The sequence below is a fragment of the Crocodylus porosus genome, unplaced genomic scaffold (assembly GCF_001723895.1).
Source record: "Crocodylus porosus isolate Cpor-Errol unplaced genomic scaffold, CroPor_comp1, whole genome shotgun sequence".
Classification (NCBI taxonomy): Eukaryota; Metazoa; Chordata; order Crocodylia; family Crocodylidae; genus Crocodylus; species Crocodylus porosus.
In genome coordinates this window covers 62,392-79,823 of record NW_017728914.1, presented here as the reverse complement: position 1 = coordinate 79,823, position 17,432 = coordinate 62,392, and the positions used below count along the sequence as shown (strand labels likewise).

The 17,432-nt window shown below is 43.7% G+C and overlaps 1 protein-coding gene and 1 long non-coding RNA gene across 4 annotated transcripts in view; one reads left to right on the top strand and one right to left on the bottom strand.

Moving 5' to 3' along the window:
* Positions 1–9,200, bottom strand: part of LOC109309890 — a 14,338-nt gene extending 5,138 nt beyond the window's left edge. The window contains exon 1 of the long non-coding RNA XR_002101073.1: positions 9,189–9,200. This is a non-coding gene — a long non-coding RNA (uncharacterized LOC109309890). The remainder of the gene's footprint in view (positions 1–9,188) is intronic.
* The window catches only part of LOC109309889 (protocadherin alpha-C2-like), a 199,010-nt gene that overhangs the window by 144,011 nt on the left and 37,567 nt on the right, over positions 1–17,432 (top strand). The window lies entirely within an intron of this gene.

Genomic DNA, 17,432 nt, shown 5'->3' with positions numbered 1-17,432 from the left:
GACTTGTCCGATCTCGGTTTTGGGTTGGTAGTAAGTTGTTGGTGCTTTCGCTTGCAAGCGGCCACCATTGTTGTACCCCTGAACCCCTGAATAAAGTATTTAAAAAGTCAAAGTCCTTCCTTCTTTCCCTCTCTTCCTTAATGGTGTTAATAAAGCCAAGATTCTAGGCAGTAAGTATTCGTTTTCCAACTGTCAGCCTATTTCTCTGCCTCCTTCTGTTTGTCCCCCTCTCTCTTAATAGAATCCATGAGGCTAACATTTCGGGTAGTAAGTGATTGGGCATTAGTTTTCTGATTTTCAGTATCCTTTGCTGCAACCACAACCTCTAGCTACCAGTTTTTAATATCTGTCTGTAACTGAACAACTTCCTTATGCAGAGCCTGACAGACTTGAAACATACCCTGCAACAATGCCTTCTTTTTGGCTTTTTTGCCAACTTTAGGTTTTAAATTGTTGTGGCAAGGACCTCCCATTGCAAGCACAGATTTTTCCATGACACGGGGCCAGTGAATTTGTCAGTCTCCCAAGGACCATTGTCCAATTTCTGTTCCTGTATAAATTGTTTCAAATCACAGCCCCCATGAATGAATCAATCAGTGCTACCATGGTTAAACAAGCAGGTTTTGTCAACCTCTCTTCCTCCTCCCACCAAGGGAATCAGAAATCACCCCTGAAGATAGTCCTGACTGAAGAGGGTAGCAAACTAATACTTGGACTATGATATCTGGATGTGGGTCACGAGTCTACACCCTGATACTGGCTCAAAACAACAAAGCAACAACTTTTCCCCCAAGTGTTTCTGTTGTTAATCCACACTAGCCATCGATTCCCAGAGGTGCTTCCAGTTTTTAGTAAATAAAAAGCTAGGATTCCAGACTAGCCCAGGGATTGACATGACACCTCATTTGATGAGTGACAGAAAGGCTTCATTTACTACAAGTATTCAAAAGTTGAGTTAAGTAAGTCCAAACCAAATCAGAGTCCAATAATTGGCTACAAGGTGATTTTTCTCACCAAACAGGCAATGAAGAGGCGGTCTGTTTCTCTTCAACTTTGAGAAAGTTGGGTGCATCGCAGCTGGTATCAGAGAGATGTCTCACTCTTGAAGCAAGTGTGTGCTGTTTTACTGCCTTTTTATACCCTTAGTTCAGCATCTTTAAAGCATTTTTTTTTTTTTTTAAAGTTGTGTAAAAATCAAGAGAGAGTCCCAAGCAGTAATTGGCAGGAAAATTCTGTTAAATCAACCTGCTCATAACTGGTTATCAGAAATTTCTAATTTGAATGGCGTTAACTTCTTGTCATTGAAGAAGGTATCTAGTTTGGAACATATCAAGAAACTGATTAACAACCAGGAAAAACGTGTCATTGGAAAACAAGGTAAATCATGAGCGAACAAAAACAAAACTAAATCAGGAGGAGACACTTATCACATGTGGAGAATGTTTCTTTCTACACATAAACACAAGTTAATTGCAGAAGAAAATCTTTACCATATTAATTAATCAAGGATAGACATTTTACATGGTTACACAGACAACTAGGAGCCTGCCTGAAGTCATCCCGAATGTAGCAAGATAAGCTGAAAGAGATGCATCATTATTCCTTCTCAGATGGCCTAGCCATGAACTCGCATCCTCTTGCATTATGCAGTTAGCATTAGTATTCTGTATGTTAACTTTTGTGAGTGGGCCCAAACTTGGGGCTTGGTTGATGACTCTGAAATTCATGCCAAGCCTCATGGGTGTTCTCTCTCTATGATGTTCCCTATTCACAAACTCAGCCCTCTTGGGCCTTATGACTCCCCTGGTCCCTTACATAGTCTCCTCCTGAACTCTTGGCCCTCTGGTCCCACACACAGCCCCCTCTCTGGGCTCCTAGACCTCTGGTTCTGCACACCACCCTTTCTCCAGGCTCCTGAGCCCCTGATTTGACTCACAGCCCTTCTCCAGGCTCAAAGACCCTCTGGTCTGGCTTAACCCTTCCCTGGGCACAAGGACCCTCTCTGGGCTCAAAATAAAACAAAGGCTACTTGCCTGTAAAACTCAGTCCTTCTCTGCCCAAGAGCCTTGCCTTTGTTCCCAGGCCTTCAGAGTTGGTTATAGAAGGTCCAGTCCTTTCAGAAGTGCTGCTATCCAGAGCATCTCATCCTATGGCTGCCAGGGAGAGACTACCTGACCTGCTCAGGCTCTGGGCTTATATAGCTCCAACCTGAGCCTTCCTCCGGTTAAGTGAATCTCTCATTAGCTCTGCACCACTTACAAAGAGTTTTGCAGGCTGCTAACTCCTTTTAAGGAGCAGGCACACCCCCATGCCCTGCTACAAAACTCTAGAAGATGTTCAGGCAATATTTTAGAACAGGAGTACATACTCCTTGCTGAGTTAACAGTTTGCAATGTACAAACTGAGTTTTCAGATGAGAATGTCACTGCCTAATCAGGAAAAACATATTCAGGTCAAGTGCCAGATATAGTTACGTTGGATAACACTGTAAGTCTTTGCAGCCTTTAGGGAAGAGACATAATACTGGAACACTGAAAAATGAATCATAATCTGCAGGAAAACATCATAAGAGATTTTTTTTTTCTGTTTTACAGACTGTAATTATTGATTACTCAGTTCTGTGACTTTGAGATATGAGCTCTTCAAGTAATGAAATGGCATTTAGCAAGGTTGTTGCTTTCTCTGTCATGGTACCACATAGCATATTTTTCACAGAGGTCTGCATAAAAGAGAACACCTGCTATTAAATGCATCATTACACAAGGGAGAGGTAGAGTAAGTTCCATGAAATTGCATTGAGTGTACTGTTTACTTCCATCTATTCCCAAGATCTATTCACATCTCCTACAAAGAGACTACTTTAAAATTCAAGGCATTTTAAAATATATAAATATTAGGTTCTTTTGATTTATTTTTTGGTGCATGAACCCATAAGGTGTCACAGTTTTAGTGTTTTTTCTCTGCAAGCACAAGGGCTATATAATTATTTTAATAATGAAAGAGATTCTTACTTAAGCATATAACAGAAATTTTAGGCTGCAGTTTGTATTTTTTCATAAATATTATATAATCATTAAACCAAATTAACCAGAAAGAGAGAGGTTTAACCTCATGCAGAGTGTGTAGACTTTACTCAGAGCAAATGCCATCTGCTCACAGTCTCTCTTTATTGATGTATATTTTGTACTGAACCCAAAGCAGAATTTACTGGGCAAATAGGTGAAGAGATATGGATGTACTCCTTGCATTAACAGCTGAGGATTAGGAGTGAAAAAAAACAATGGTTCAATTTGACTTCTAAGGACAAGCAGTTAGCATTACAGATTTTCGGAGTGGAGCAGTAAGAATAATACTCTGAAGAAATCTCAAAGCCATGTTATTGATGCTAGTATTTACTTTCTAAAGAAAAGCAACACTACATTACTTTTTAAATAGAGAGTAAATTTGAAGGCCAATTGCCTTTAGTGCCTTATTCCTTTCTTATGCAAGAGAAAATAGGTGGATAGCTGCCTTGTAAGTGGGGGGCCTGTCTATCCCACCTCTGTGACATACCTTGGAACACTGCTGTGAAGCATGCATTGTCTACTTCCTCCCAGTCCATGCAAACTAACTTCCAAAACAGATTATGTTGCTGCCTCAGAGTATTGATGAATATAGTAGGCCTGTGTGAGTCAGCAGCAATCCAATCCAGCTTCAGATCCACCCACTTCGGATGGCAACGATCTGATCTGGAGCTCTGGATTGGGTTTCCACTTTGATCCGGCCAAAGTGGCTCTGAACCTTCGGAGCTGCCTTGGAGATCCGGCCATAGGGTATAATGGGGAATCGATGAAATATCTATAACTGTTGTTTTTTGTCTGATTTGGATGAACTTGGAGGGATGGTAGCCTCTGCTGAGAGCCTGAAACCTGTCAAGTTTTAGGAAGATCAGTGCAGGGGTTTGGGGGGAACTATACCTTCAAATTTTGAAAGCCAGACTCATGTCACGACTGTGTGTTACACCACAGGCAGGTTAAAAATGCAGGGCTGGTAGCTCTTACTGAGGCCACAAAGCCTGCCACATTTCAAGAAGATCAGTGCAGGGGTTTGGGGGGAACAGCACCCCTAGCTGCTGACAGACAAAACTTGCTACATTGGTGCCCGTGGGACTGATTGTGTCTGTCTTGGGGCAGCTGATTGTATTGATTCTTTCCTTTCCTTAGTCTGGTTTTGTAGGTGCTAATTGATGGCAATTAACTGGCTACATTAGCTAGGTCCTGTGTATTGAGCTGGTCCCTGAGTGAATCATGATTGATTGGCAACTGGTAACACAGTAGCTTAGCAGCCAGGCTTGCAGTATTGTCTCCCACACCCCTCTAATTAGCTCAAATGATGAGCAAGACCTTATGGTGTGGATAAGGCAAGATGTCATGTTTATTGATTAAAATATTCAAAAGAGCGCTCATACATACACACATTCATTCCCAATAACTGTGCAGATGTTATGGTTACTAAAGTTTGTTGCTCAAATGCTATATACTAGGTGGCCAGCCCAGTTAGTATGAGATCAGGAACTGGGGATACAGATGAGTCTGTGTTCCAGTGAAGTTCGCAGAGTACCCCATCTCTTGCTGCTAAGTCTCTCTCCTTTATAGGGGTTATCAAGTTGGTGTTGGGTGACTGGTCTGCCTTTCCTGACTCTGTAGCTTCTTTGTCTAAAATCTCAGTACTTTTCCATTCTGACAAGTAGTTAGGCTCATGTAGCATTGTCCTTAGGTGTTGCTCTTCAGTTACTCTGTTTACAACATTCTTCATTATCGCTGGTGTAGGATGTGTCTGCCACAAAGGGAAATCCTTAGTTTTGAGATGTTCCAGGCCTTTTCTTCAATCTTGTCTTTTCTGTTAATCTTTATTCATCGTCTGATACAGATTGGCTTCAGCCTTTTACAGCATGATCTACCATTTGGTAACTTGTTTGTTAACACAAAAAAAAAGTTTACTCTGCTTTTACTACTCACTCTTTATTCATTCATCCATACATCCAAATATATATAAAGACACAATAACAAACTTAATTTGTAATAGCAACTTAAAATCATGAACTTAAAATTGTTACACCTTTTCCAGGGATGGGGATCGGGGGACGGGATCCCAGCAAGATAGGCAACAAAATGTTTCCTGAAAGTATCTAGAGTAGGTGCTTGCACCATTTCTGGGATAGAGTCTATTTCAGGCCTTGGGGGCTCAGACAGTAAAGAAGTTTTTCCTTATGTCCCACCTGAAATGATCTTCCAGGAGTTTGTGACCATTAGACCTTGTCTTCCCTTGGGGTGCTCTGGTGAGCAGCTGTTACCCCAGATCCTGATGCACACCCCTCATGTTCTTACAGGCTGCCACCGAGGCACCCTTGAGCCTATCCTTTTCCAGGTGGAAGAGTCTCATGGCTCTCAGCCTGTCTTCATAAGGCCTGTTCTCTTGCCCTCTGATCATGCGTGTGGCTCTCCTCTGGACTCTTTCAAGATTCTCCACATCCTTTCTGAATTCTGGAGCCCAGAACTGGATGCAGTACTCCAGCTGTAGCCGCACCAAGGCTGAGTACAGCGGGAGGATGACTTCCTGGGTTTTGCTTGAGACACATCGGTAGATGCAAGCCAGAGTTTTGTTCACTTTGTTGGCTGCGGTATTGCGTTGGTGGCTCATGTTCATCTTGTGGTCAGTCATGACCTCCAAGTATCTTTCAGTCATGGTACTAGCAAGAGTAGCACTGCCAAGCCTTAAGTGTGATGCAGGTTTTTTTTCCCCCAAGGTGGAGCACCTTGCATTTCTCCGTATTGAATGCCATCAGGTTTTCATCTGCCCACCTTGAGAGGCTATCGAGGTTGGCCTGGATCACCAGCCTATCCTCAAGTGTGGGCACTCTTCCCCATAGTTTGGTGTCATCAGCAAACTTAGCCAGTCTGCTTCTGACACCAGAGTCCACATCATTTACAAAGACATTAAAGAGCACAGGCCCAAGAACAGAGTCTTGGGGGACACCACTGGTCACTGTGCACAATGATGATTCGATTGTACCACTCTCTGGGCCCAATCTCGGAGCCAGTTCCCCAGACATCAGACTGTAGGGTAGTCAAGGCCACAGTTTCCCAAATTCTTTGTGAAGACCTCATGGGACACAAGGTCAAAAGCTTTTTTTAAGTCCAAATATATTATATCAACCTCTTCCCCTTTGTCCAGGTGATGTGTCACCTGGTCACTAAAGGAAATGAGATTGGTCAGGCAACATCTGCCCACAGCAAACCCATGCTGGCTGTCCCTTAGAATGTTGCCTTCTGTTAGCCTGTTGATAATGGTTCCTTTGATAACTTTTTCCAAGATCTTTCCAGAGATTGAGGTCAAACTGATTGGCCTGTAGTTTCCCAGATCTTCCTTCCTCCCTTTCTTGAAGAGGGCGCCACCACATTGGCCCTCTTCCAATCTTCAGGTACTTCACCTGAGTGCCACAAGTTCTTGAATATCCTTGCCAGTGTCCTCACTATGATATCTGCCCACTTTAGCACACTTGGGTGCAATCTATCTGGACCAGCTGTTTTGTGGGTGTCCAGCCTCTCAAGGTGTTCCCTCACAAGGTCAATGCCAACAGTGGGTGTATATTCATTCTCACCCTGGTCATCCCACATCTTCTCAGGCAGGGTGATCCCTTTGGGCTGGTGAAACACTGACACAAAGTAATCATTAAGCAGATTGGCTTTTTCCTGGGTGTTGGTTGTCAGCTGCCCTATTTGGTTTAGCAGGGGTCCAATGTTGCCCTGGTTTTTTTTCTGACTCCCCACATATCTGAAGAAGGACTTTTCATTGTCTTTGATTTGTGTAGCCAGCTGAAGTTCAGTTACAGCCTTGGGTTTCCTAATTCACTCCCTACAGGTGTGGGCCAGTGCAGAATACTCCTCCTTAGTGGTGTTTTCTGTCTTCCATCCTTTATAAGCTTTTCTTCTTAGACATAGGAGGTCCATGAATTCCTTGTTGATCCAAGGGGGGTTGCTGAGCCCTTTTGCTACCTTTCCTATGGGTTGTAATGGACTTCCCTTGTGCTTTTATGATTGCTTCCTTAAGGAGTGACCACTCATCCTGAACTCCCCTACCTGTCAAATCATGGCTTCTCAGGGCCTCGACAACAAGCTTCCTGAGCTTATGAAACTCAGCTTTCCTGAAGTCAAGGACTTTTGCATTGCTGACTGACTTGCCGGCTTTGCAATGGATAGTGAAAGTAATCAACTCATGGGCACTGTCACCTAGTTTCCCTTCAATTCTTAGGTTGCTGACTAAGTCATTCCGTTTAACTAATATCAGGTCCAGCAGTGCCTTAGCTCTTGTTGGCTCAAAAACTTGGGATAGGTAGAGCTCATCCATGCAGGTGAGGAAGCTTTGTGACCAATTGGATTTGGCTGAGTGCTCTTCCCATGAGATGTCTGTTAGACCCCAACACCATGTGATGCCCAATGACTAGGGAGACAACGGATCAATGCCATCATGCATCACCTGTACACATAGCTCGTCAACAATTTTATTTAAAATGGAGACAGCTTTGAACTAGCTCCAACAAACCAGGGATCTGCCACGAACATTAGTTCTTCCCATATATATACACCTTGGTTTATGCTCATTAACATATACTCCATCTTGGTCCCTCCTTTGTTCCACCTATATTCTCTCCAATCTTAAGCTCCGCCTTTGTTTACTGTTTACTTCATTAGCATGGAATTGCCTATGCATTTCACTTATTTGCACATCTTTTTGCTATGAGTGCATGCTTAAGACCCTGACCCCGGCTTCTTTCAGTCACTTGCGGCTTCTTGCCAATTTCTTCACCATCTCCAAGGTCTTGCTTCTGCTTTATCTCCTAACAATAGCTGGTGCTCTGCATCCTGTTCTTCTTACACAGTGAGCTATATATCTTACAACACTACTACATTTTTAGGAAAATGCTTGCCTAAGTATCTTGCAAGGTAACTTTTAACATACTATTCTGTCTTGTGGTTAGCAGCTTTGCTAGGCCACAGGTTATAGCCTTCTATTCAGCCACAAATTCAATGTTCCCCATGATCCAAATACTGTCACCCTAACAATGTCCAGGTTGTTGAAGTCTCCCACGACAACCATTTACTGAGAATGTGCAGCCTCAGCCAGTTCCCTAGAGAATTCATGGTCAAGTTCTTGTCCCTGATTTGGAGGTCTGTAGTAGAGGCCTACCATTGTATCCCCTTCACCATGTTCCCCTTGTATACTAACTCAGAGGGTTTCCAGTCATCCGTGGTACCAATCTCTGCTTGTAGGGAAGTGTACTGCTCCTTCACATAGAGGTGGGGATATAGCTCTCTTTTTTCAGCATGAATTTCTCTTGTACAGGGTATAGCCTTCTATACCTATGGCACAGTCATAGGAGGAGTCCCACCAGGTCTCTATTATCCCTATAACATTGTAGTCACTTCTGCTTAGCAGAAGGACCAGTTCCTCCTGTTTATTTCCCAAACACCTGGCATTTGTGTACAGGCAAGTAAGTGTGTTGTTGGAAGCTCTAGGCTTCTTTGCACTCTGGAAAATCTCCATTCCTGGGCCTGGGCTAGGGCTCCATTCCTGGGCCTGAATGCAGCCCTAGCCCTGACCAAGCTGCCCCCGCTGCAAGATCCCAGTGGCTTTGGAGCAGCCCCCTGCATTAACACATGCCCCGCCAGCAGACCTGGGGCAAATCTCCAGGGCAACCCCAGTCTTGCTCTATCACAGTGCAGCTGTGGCAGGGGTCTCTGGGGAGACTGGCCCTGGCCATGCAGGCATGTGCTTCTGGGAAATAGAATCCAGGTGCTAGTGTATCTGCCATTTTGCCCATCCCTGCCATAGCAGCTTCCCAGGTGTTACTGCTGGTTCCTATCAGGGCCTGGGCTTATATCCTGCTTAAGCCCAACCTTCCTTCAGGGTCAGATGACTCCAGTAATCATCCCTGGCCCCACTTGCAAGCTGCTTCAGTCCTTGCCTGCCAGCTCTTAAAGTGGTAGGAGCACCAAGCCTCCTGCCACAGACAGCAGTAGCAGTGGATGGGGACAGGGGGAGTGGAAGAGGAGATGGTGCTGAGCACAGAGGGGAAGGGAGGTGGAGCTAAGTGGCGGAGATTCTTTTCTGATTTTCAGGGACTAAAAGGCTCCATCTGTTGTTCTCACAGCATGGTCCAAAGTGTGTGTGTCGCCATGCCACCATACTCCTTCTGGATCCACCTCTGCACCCTGTACAAGACTGCCAATTTGCATAGCTTTGCATGCATCAGTGTCCCAGGATTAATAGTGCCTAACATTTCCAGGAGCCTTTACCCTAGGGCTGTCCAAATTCTAAGCCACCTGTGGCCACACAGTCCTGTGGGCTATGATAGGGCAAGCAATGGGCCTCCAGGCCACATGCTACATGGGTGCTCTGCCCTTCCACCACTGCACCATGGGCCTATGAAGCCCCAGCCTCACCCTCAACTCCCTGTGCCATACTTCACTGTTCTGCCTCCTGGGAAAGGTGAAGAAAATAGAAGTCAGAGGAGGGATGGGGAGGCTGGGGACTCCAGCTGCACCAGCAGCCAGAGCAATGGAGGGAGTTGTGACCAGGCAGGAGCCCTGAGGCTTCAACTTAACTCCTCACTTGGACAGCTCTACTTTACCCAATTTCTGTCTCCGCTGTACATTCACAACTATCTTCGGACATACGTATATGTAGATATTACAGTATCTCTCTTCTATACAAACATCGATTTGCTAGTCATTTGCTTCTTTTACAGTCAAAAGCCAATTCAGAGAAAATGAACCATTTATAGAATTCTTTTACATAGGAAAGAGAAATAAGTAATTTGTCACCTTTTAGTCTCTGAAGTTATTAGTATGTTTTATATTTAAGTATTGTCTATCAGTCTGTTCTAGCTATCTGGCTACAGTTATAGAAAGAAAATAACTAGAAATGTCAATCCTGATATAATCTATTCCAGTTCTACTCCCAACTTTTGATTAAAAAAAACCCTGCAACTGCAAAACATGAACTCCTTGAAATTGAATCAGTATTGAATATTCATTTCTAAACCATCCTTCCATTTGTAATTAGTAATATAAAAAATAAAATACAATGTCCTTTGTCTAGCATCAGCCATACTTTGCATTATTTTTACACTTGCTGCATTTCTTCGATGTATATATGTACCTTCCCCAAAAAGGTCAGGGTGGTTGTAATAATTTACCATCTAATTTTGTCACCTATTTCTGCTTCAAATGAGCTCTTTTGCTGTTCATTTGGGACAAATACAATTTTATGCATATTCTTCAATTACCTTCCTGATGTGTTACCAAAGAGTGTTACCATCCTTGGAGCCAATTGTGTGAATATGCAAATGAACAACTCGTTTATACAAAGTAAAGCATAATTTTCCATGCAAGACAATGCCCGATTTATTTCTGTAATGAAGGAACAATTCTTGATGTGGAAGAGACTATTCAAATAAAATATAAACAATTCAAATGTGAAACAAGCTATTATTAACTGTCAAACAGGTAGTATGAGGAGTCTGATGAATCTATTGCATTCCAGAAAATTCAGTCAGTCAGTAAGTGATAGGGAATGGCTCTTGCCGTAACCATTGATTTGTCCAATATTCAACAAATACTGATACCTGTGTATGCAGAGGAAAGGAGGATTGAGGCAAAGGGCTTGGGAGTAGATACAGAAGAATGTATAAAGGGAGCTGTAGTTAACTTAAAATGGCTGCTACTGTATGCTGCCAGCCTTTATAAGCATCTGATCATTCAATTTTGGTTTTGGGTCATACTTACTAGAAAAATAAACTGAAAATGCTGTATTTGTATGTTTGCCCCTGAAGCAATATTGTAAGCAATAATTAAGTAGTTCCTCCTCTAGATAAGAGTTGCTTAGTTTGTGTTTTTAATTTTAATTTGTGCTATGGATTTTTGTATCTGGTGTAAATAAGCACTGAACAAATTAGTAAATAAATACATTTAAACTGGCTGTCAATAAAGGGCCAGACCATGAAGTGAAGAGAGCTGGCATAGCTCTAGTGAATTCCATAGAGTTATGTGAGTTTACAATTTTCAGGCATCTGGCCCAAAACATTCATCATATGGGTAATATAGGTTTTATCCTCCCAAGCAAAAAGTGACCCCTCCAGTTTCAGGAAAAGGGAAAGGAACAATATTGCCTGCCTGTGCTGGCTTTGTGTGTTCTAGATTTGGGGCTCTTAGGCTGTCAATGTGGCTTTTGTATGTCATCAACGTACAAATCAATTGCTTTTAAAAGATTGAACAATACATTGTAATGTAAAGTCACATGATATTTGACTTCACATAATGTTACAATGCACACCAAGGGGAGGTTTGAGAGTTTAAGGCCTGAAAGCATTTTGAAAAGTAGAACATTTTGGTAGCATAGGAGGAAATAGGATTGGGGTTTTTTAGAGGTCATGTTTATTTTCCTTTGAGTAGTTTTTTAAGACTTTGGAAACAATGGAGAAAGTGCCTAGTATTTTTATCCTAGGGGCTAATCATATTGAGTTAGCAGTTACTCACATATAATTATGAGACCGTTTTTGTCAGTGTAAAACATTACAATATTAGCTCTATTTATAGTATAGAAATAACAATATAAAGAAATAACAATATAATGTGTTCCTAAAAGGAGGTGACAGAATGCTATAAATGAGATGCATATTATGGAGGACTAAGAATGTTACTGCTACTAGTTTGTGCTTTGGGTAGACAGTCTCTGGTTTCACAGGAAAGGTGAAGAAGCATTTATACTGTGAATTAAAACAGTTCACCTGTTTTAGAACAGGCCTCATGCTAACAGCAATATCTGTGAGAATCAAAATAGAACTAGACCACTATCTCATTAATTGGCTTTCTGCGAAAGATATAATTAAAAGTGATGCTGTGATAGGCTTATCAGCATGATGTTAGGTCAGCCAAGGGATTTTGTATGCTTACCAATGTTGAATGTATGCACCTTTGTGGTACAGTTTATTTTTAAATACAAACATCTGTGTGACCCCCCCACACACACACTTCTTGAGCTATTATGCCACAATACACATTTAAAAACTGTATCTCCAGCCTTAATCCCTGAAGTACTAATGAAATTACATCTTTGCTTTCAACCAGAAGCAAGCAGGTAACCGGTGCACAGCACAGCACTCTGATGTTACATGTTTATACCATCGTTCAAAAGAGAAGCTGCTGTGTTTTGCACCAAGTGAAGCTCTGTGTACTTTTTAAAGGCAAAACCCCAATAACATTCACATATCCCATTTCAGTCATCTAGCCTGGAGATTGCAAAGGCTTGAGAACCTCATGAGAGGGGGAATATTTGCAAGCCTGAAGGCTATACATAGATGGAAAAAGGCATTATTAATTCACACTGCTGGTTGAAGTCCATGAGCAATGGTAGATTTTATATGATGACAGTTTTATAAACTGAATTAGCGAAACTTGGACATACACTTTTAACATACAGTATTGTCAAAACCCTGGCATTTTAATCATGGAAAAACACTGACTCTGAGTTTTTTAATCAGAGAATTTGCAATTTTTGAACAGAGACATCCAGGATCCCTGGTCACCGGGGGCACATATTACTTACACCCCCAGCCCTAGGGCTGCACTTTTCCTATCCCCGCCCTGGCACCAGGCTAATTTTAGCCCAACAGCCCCTCACCTCGTAGAATCATCGAAAATTAGGGTTGAAAGGGACCTCAGGAGGTCACATCTAGTTCAACCACCTGGTCAAGACAGGACCACCCCTAGCTAGATCATCCCAGCCAAGGTTTTGTCAAGCTGGGTCTTCAAAACCTCCAAGGATGGAGTCTACAATATGCCTGGGTAACCTGTTTCAGGGTTTTACTACCCTTCTACTGAGAAAGTTTTTTCCTAGTATCTAACCTAAACTTCCCTTGCTGCAACTTGAGACCATTGCTCCTAGTTCTGTCATCTGCCACCACAGAGAACTGTCTAGCTCCATCCTCTTTGGAACCACCCTTCAGGTAGTTGAAGGCAGCTATTAAATCCCCTCTCAGTCCTCTCTCCTCCATACTAAATAAGCCCAGTTCCCTCAGCCTCTCCTCAAAAGTTATGTCCCCCAGCCCCTTCACTATGTTTGTTGTCCTTTGCTAGACTCTCTCCAATTTGTCCACATCCTTTTTGTAGTGGGGAGCCCAAAACTGGACACAGTGTTCCAGATGTGGCTTTACCAGTACTGAATAGAGAGGAATAATCACTTCCCTTGATCTGCTGGCAATTCTCTTACCAATGCAGCCCAGTATGCCATTAGCCTTCTTAGCAACAAGGACACACTGTTGGCTCATATTCATTTTATTGTTTGCTGTCACCCCAGGTCCTTTTCTGTAGAGCTGCTGCCCGGCCAGTCTGCCCCCAGCCGGTGCTGGTACATGGAATTGTTACACCCTAAGTGCAGGACTTTAGATTTATCCTTGTTGAAACACATAAGATTCCTTTTGGCCCAATCCTCCGATTTGTCTAGGTCATTCTGAACCTAGCTCTACCCTCCTGCATACCTACTACTCCCCGCAGCTTGGTGACATCTGCAGAGTTGCTGAGGGTGCACTCTATACCATCTTCCAAATTGCTGATGAAGACACTGAACAAAACTGGCCCCAGGAATGGCCCCTGGGGCACCCTACTTGATACTAGCTGCCAACTAGACATTGAGCCATTGATTATTGCTCTCTGAGAAGGCAGTGTTCTATCCACCTTATAGTCCATTCATCCAGTCTGTACTTCCTTAGCTTGCCTGCGAGAATGTTGTGGAAATCCATATCCCTTACTAAAATCAAGGTATACCACATTCACTGGTCTTCCCACATCCATGGAGCCAGTCACCTTGTCATAGAAGGAAATTGATTCCTTAAGGACCTGCTCCATGATTTTTCCAGAGATTGAGGTGAGGCTGACTGGTCTGTAGTTCGCTGGATCCTCCTTTTCCCCCTTCTTAAATATGAGCACTATGTTTGCCCTTTACCAATCATCTGGGACCTCTCCTGATTGCCATCAGTTTTCAAAGATGATGGCCAGTGGTTGTGTAATCTCATCAGCCAACTCCTTCAGTACCCTTGGGTACATCCTATCTGGCCCTACGGATTTGTATATGTTTAGCTTTTCTAAATAGTTCCTAACCTGTTCTTTCACCATTGTTGGCTGCTCACCTCCTCCCCAAACTGTGCTGCCCAGTGCAGAAGTGGTGACATGTAGAGGGTGCATAGGGGTGCATGTGCACCCCCTGAGAGCACTGGTATACCCCCTGACAGGTCGCACTCCCCACTTAGGCGATGGGCAGGGTGGGGGGGGGAGTGCCAGGGCCCCCCCTGAGAGTGCCAGCTGGGGAGTGGGAGCACCAGATATAGCACCACGGCCACTTATGGGAGTGCTGTGGCTGCTCCCTGGTTGGTAAATTTTTCTGTGGTGAGATTGTCTGTTGGGGACCCCCTCCCCACCACAGTCGCTGACTGGCTGCTGAGGGGGCATGTGCCCCCCCGACTAAGGTGGCACTAGCCCATGCAGTGCAGTAGTCAGGGACCTGAACTTGCCTGTGAAGAATGAGGTAAAAAAGGTATTGAGCACTTCAGTCTTTTCTGCATCCTGGGTCACAAGGTTGCCTCCTGATTCAGCAAGGGACCCACATTTTCCCTGATCCTCCTCTTGCTACTGGCATACTTGTAGAAACCCTTCTTCTTATCCTTCACATTCCTTGCTAGCTACAACTACATTTATGCTTTGGCCTTCCTGATTTTAACTCTGCATGCCTGAAAAATGCTCTTATACCCCTCCCTAGTAATTTGTCCAAGTTTCCACTTCTTATAAGCTTCTTTTTTTGTGATTGCCCACTCCCCGCAAATGGAGAACCTTTTCCCCTCCGTGGACTAGCCAAGCCCCACAAACCTCCATCCCAAAAGCTGCTCCTAGTGCTGTTTTGACCAGTGTTCATAATGCCAGGATGTGAGCAAGTGAGTGTGGGGAGTGGGGCAGGCAGGATGGAGGGAGGTAGGTTTGCCAGGGTGGTTATTTGTCTGGTTTCAGGGGTTGGAGGAGAAGCCTGCTGTCATCTCATGCACAGATCCAGGTGCAAACACACAACAGGAAGAGCCCGGCACAGCCCCCTGGCCTGCAGCCCTCCTGTGGGGCGTGAAACAGCAAGAAGCACTCTGCCCTTCCCTGCACCTACTGACAGTTCCCTTCACAGCTGGCACCAGCTGCTTCCAGGGCTGCTGCACCAGGGGTTGGGGTGAATGCCACGCCCTGTGCTGCCCGAGGCTCTGCTTGTTCCCACTCATCCCAGCCCCTGCTGCAGCAAGAGCCACTCCCCCCCACCCCGCACCCACTGACAGTTCCCTCTGCTTTCCTCCCTTGTGCAGCCCTGGGAGTGGCACCCCTCCCAGCCTTCCTCCTGCCCCTTCCTCGAGTCCCAGTCTCACTTCCTCCTTCCCTCACCATCATGGGAACCTATCCCTATCTGTTACATTATAAAGTGGGTTTGCTTTATGTAAATTCAATTTATGTGCCATTCTCCGGGAATGCATGTACCGCATAAATGTAGGGAAATCTGTATACTATAAATGGAACTAATATTGTAATGTTTTACACTGACTAAAAAGGACTCATAATTATATGTGATGAGTAACTGGTAACTCAATATGATTAGCTCCTAGGATAAGAATACTATGCATTTTCTGTATTGTTTCCAAACTCTTAAAAAACTACTCAAAGGAAAATAAGGAAAATGACATCTAAATAAAACTAATCCTATTTCCTCCCATGCTGTAAAAACCCTAGGTACTATCAAAACCCTGCACTGGGAACTCTGCAGAAGTTCAGGACAGTTAAATTGGTCTAGAAATGGCCACCTTGATTTAAGTTAAGTGTACATCAGAGGTAGGGTTAACTTAGATCAGTTTGGCCATTTCTAGACCAATGTAACTATCCTCAACTTTTGTATTTTCACTTACCAGGTCTGTCTACATGTGTACTTTAATACACAGTAATTTATTTTACTGCAGTAAAAATAGATGACTGCAAATTACGTGTTATTAAAAAGTGCACTTTTGCTACTGTGCATTAGGTTAGCCTAATGTGCATTTATTTAGTACGTCACATTAAAGGGCATTTTTTACATGTGGTCTGGGACACGGTGCCAGGCGCTTTAATTAGTGAGCTGCACTAATTAGAAGTGCCTGTGTGTCATGTGTATCAGTGTCCCTGTGCTGAAAAACGTGGTGGCAGGGTGTTCTGAATTAAAGCTCATTGAACATGTTTTATTTCAAAGTGCCCCTCCCCCCTATTTTTTCATTGCAAGGGTGTATGTGGTCACTGATACACATGATGTGGAAGTCAATTTCCATGATCCATCAGACTCAATTTATTGAGTCTGCTCTGGCACACTGGATTTCTACAACATTCAAGAAGACTCCACACACATCTGTAGGAATCCAGAGTTACTAAATTTAATGCACAGAAGCAAAAGTGCATTAATGAACATGTAGGCACACCCACATCAGGATGCCTTGGAACTAGGGATCCAAGGGCACAAACAGAAGTGACAATTGTCACTGGATCTGGCCACAGAAAACAGTCTATAGCGTGGTTGCAGACTATTTAAAAATGGCTGACTGGGTGAAGATCTGAACCCTCGTTGCATGAGTGGTCCAATGAAAACGTTTCAAAACAGAGTGTCTTCTGTAACTTCTGCCTGCCTGCCAGCCAGCTTGTCTGTTTTCAGAATAGGAGGAGGGGAAAGTGAGCAGAGGAAATTTGGTCTGGGGAGTTTTCAGTTCCTGCTGGAGGGTGGGTTGGGTGTATTGGGGCCTCCCTAAGGTGGGGGGGCTCCAATTCACGTTCCCCATCCTCCAGCACTGGCGGGCAGACCCCTAGAGTGAGCTCCCTCTGCTCTCTTTCCCCTCTCCCATTCTTAAAACTTTGCAGCCTCAGAAGGAAGAGGGGGCTTTGCTAGGGGAAAACAGCTGCAGGATGACATCCAGCAGCTAGATTCTCTTCCCCCCAGAACCAATAGTGAACTTCTGTTTAGTCAGCAGGATTGTTGTAACTCAGAATGCTTCCTGAAAAGCATTTTCAGTTACAGCGGGAAACTGAACTTCTGTCTGCACCCTAAGTGTAAGGTCTGCACCTGAGCAAATTAAGTTAGATCAGATGGCCATTTTTAATGAGATCTAACCTCCACCTAACCTCCCTGAACATCCATGTGCATGATAAAGCTAGCAGATAAGACTCTAAATACACACTTGGAGCAAGTCTGGAGAATTGGATGGCTTTTTTACTAGCTCTTTGTTGCACCTCAAATCATATCTCAAGCATACAAGCTCCATTCAAAACATGAAGATTTCTTTTTCTTAAAAAAATTCA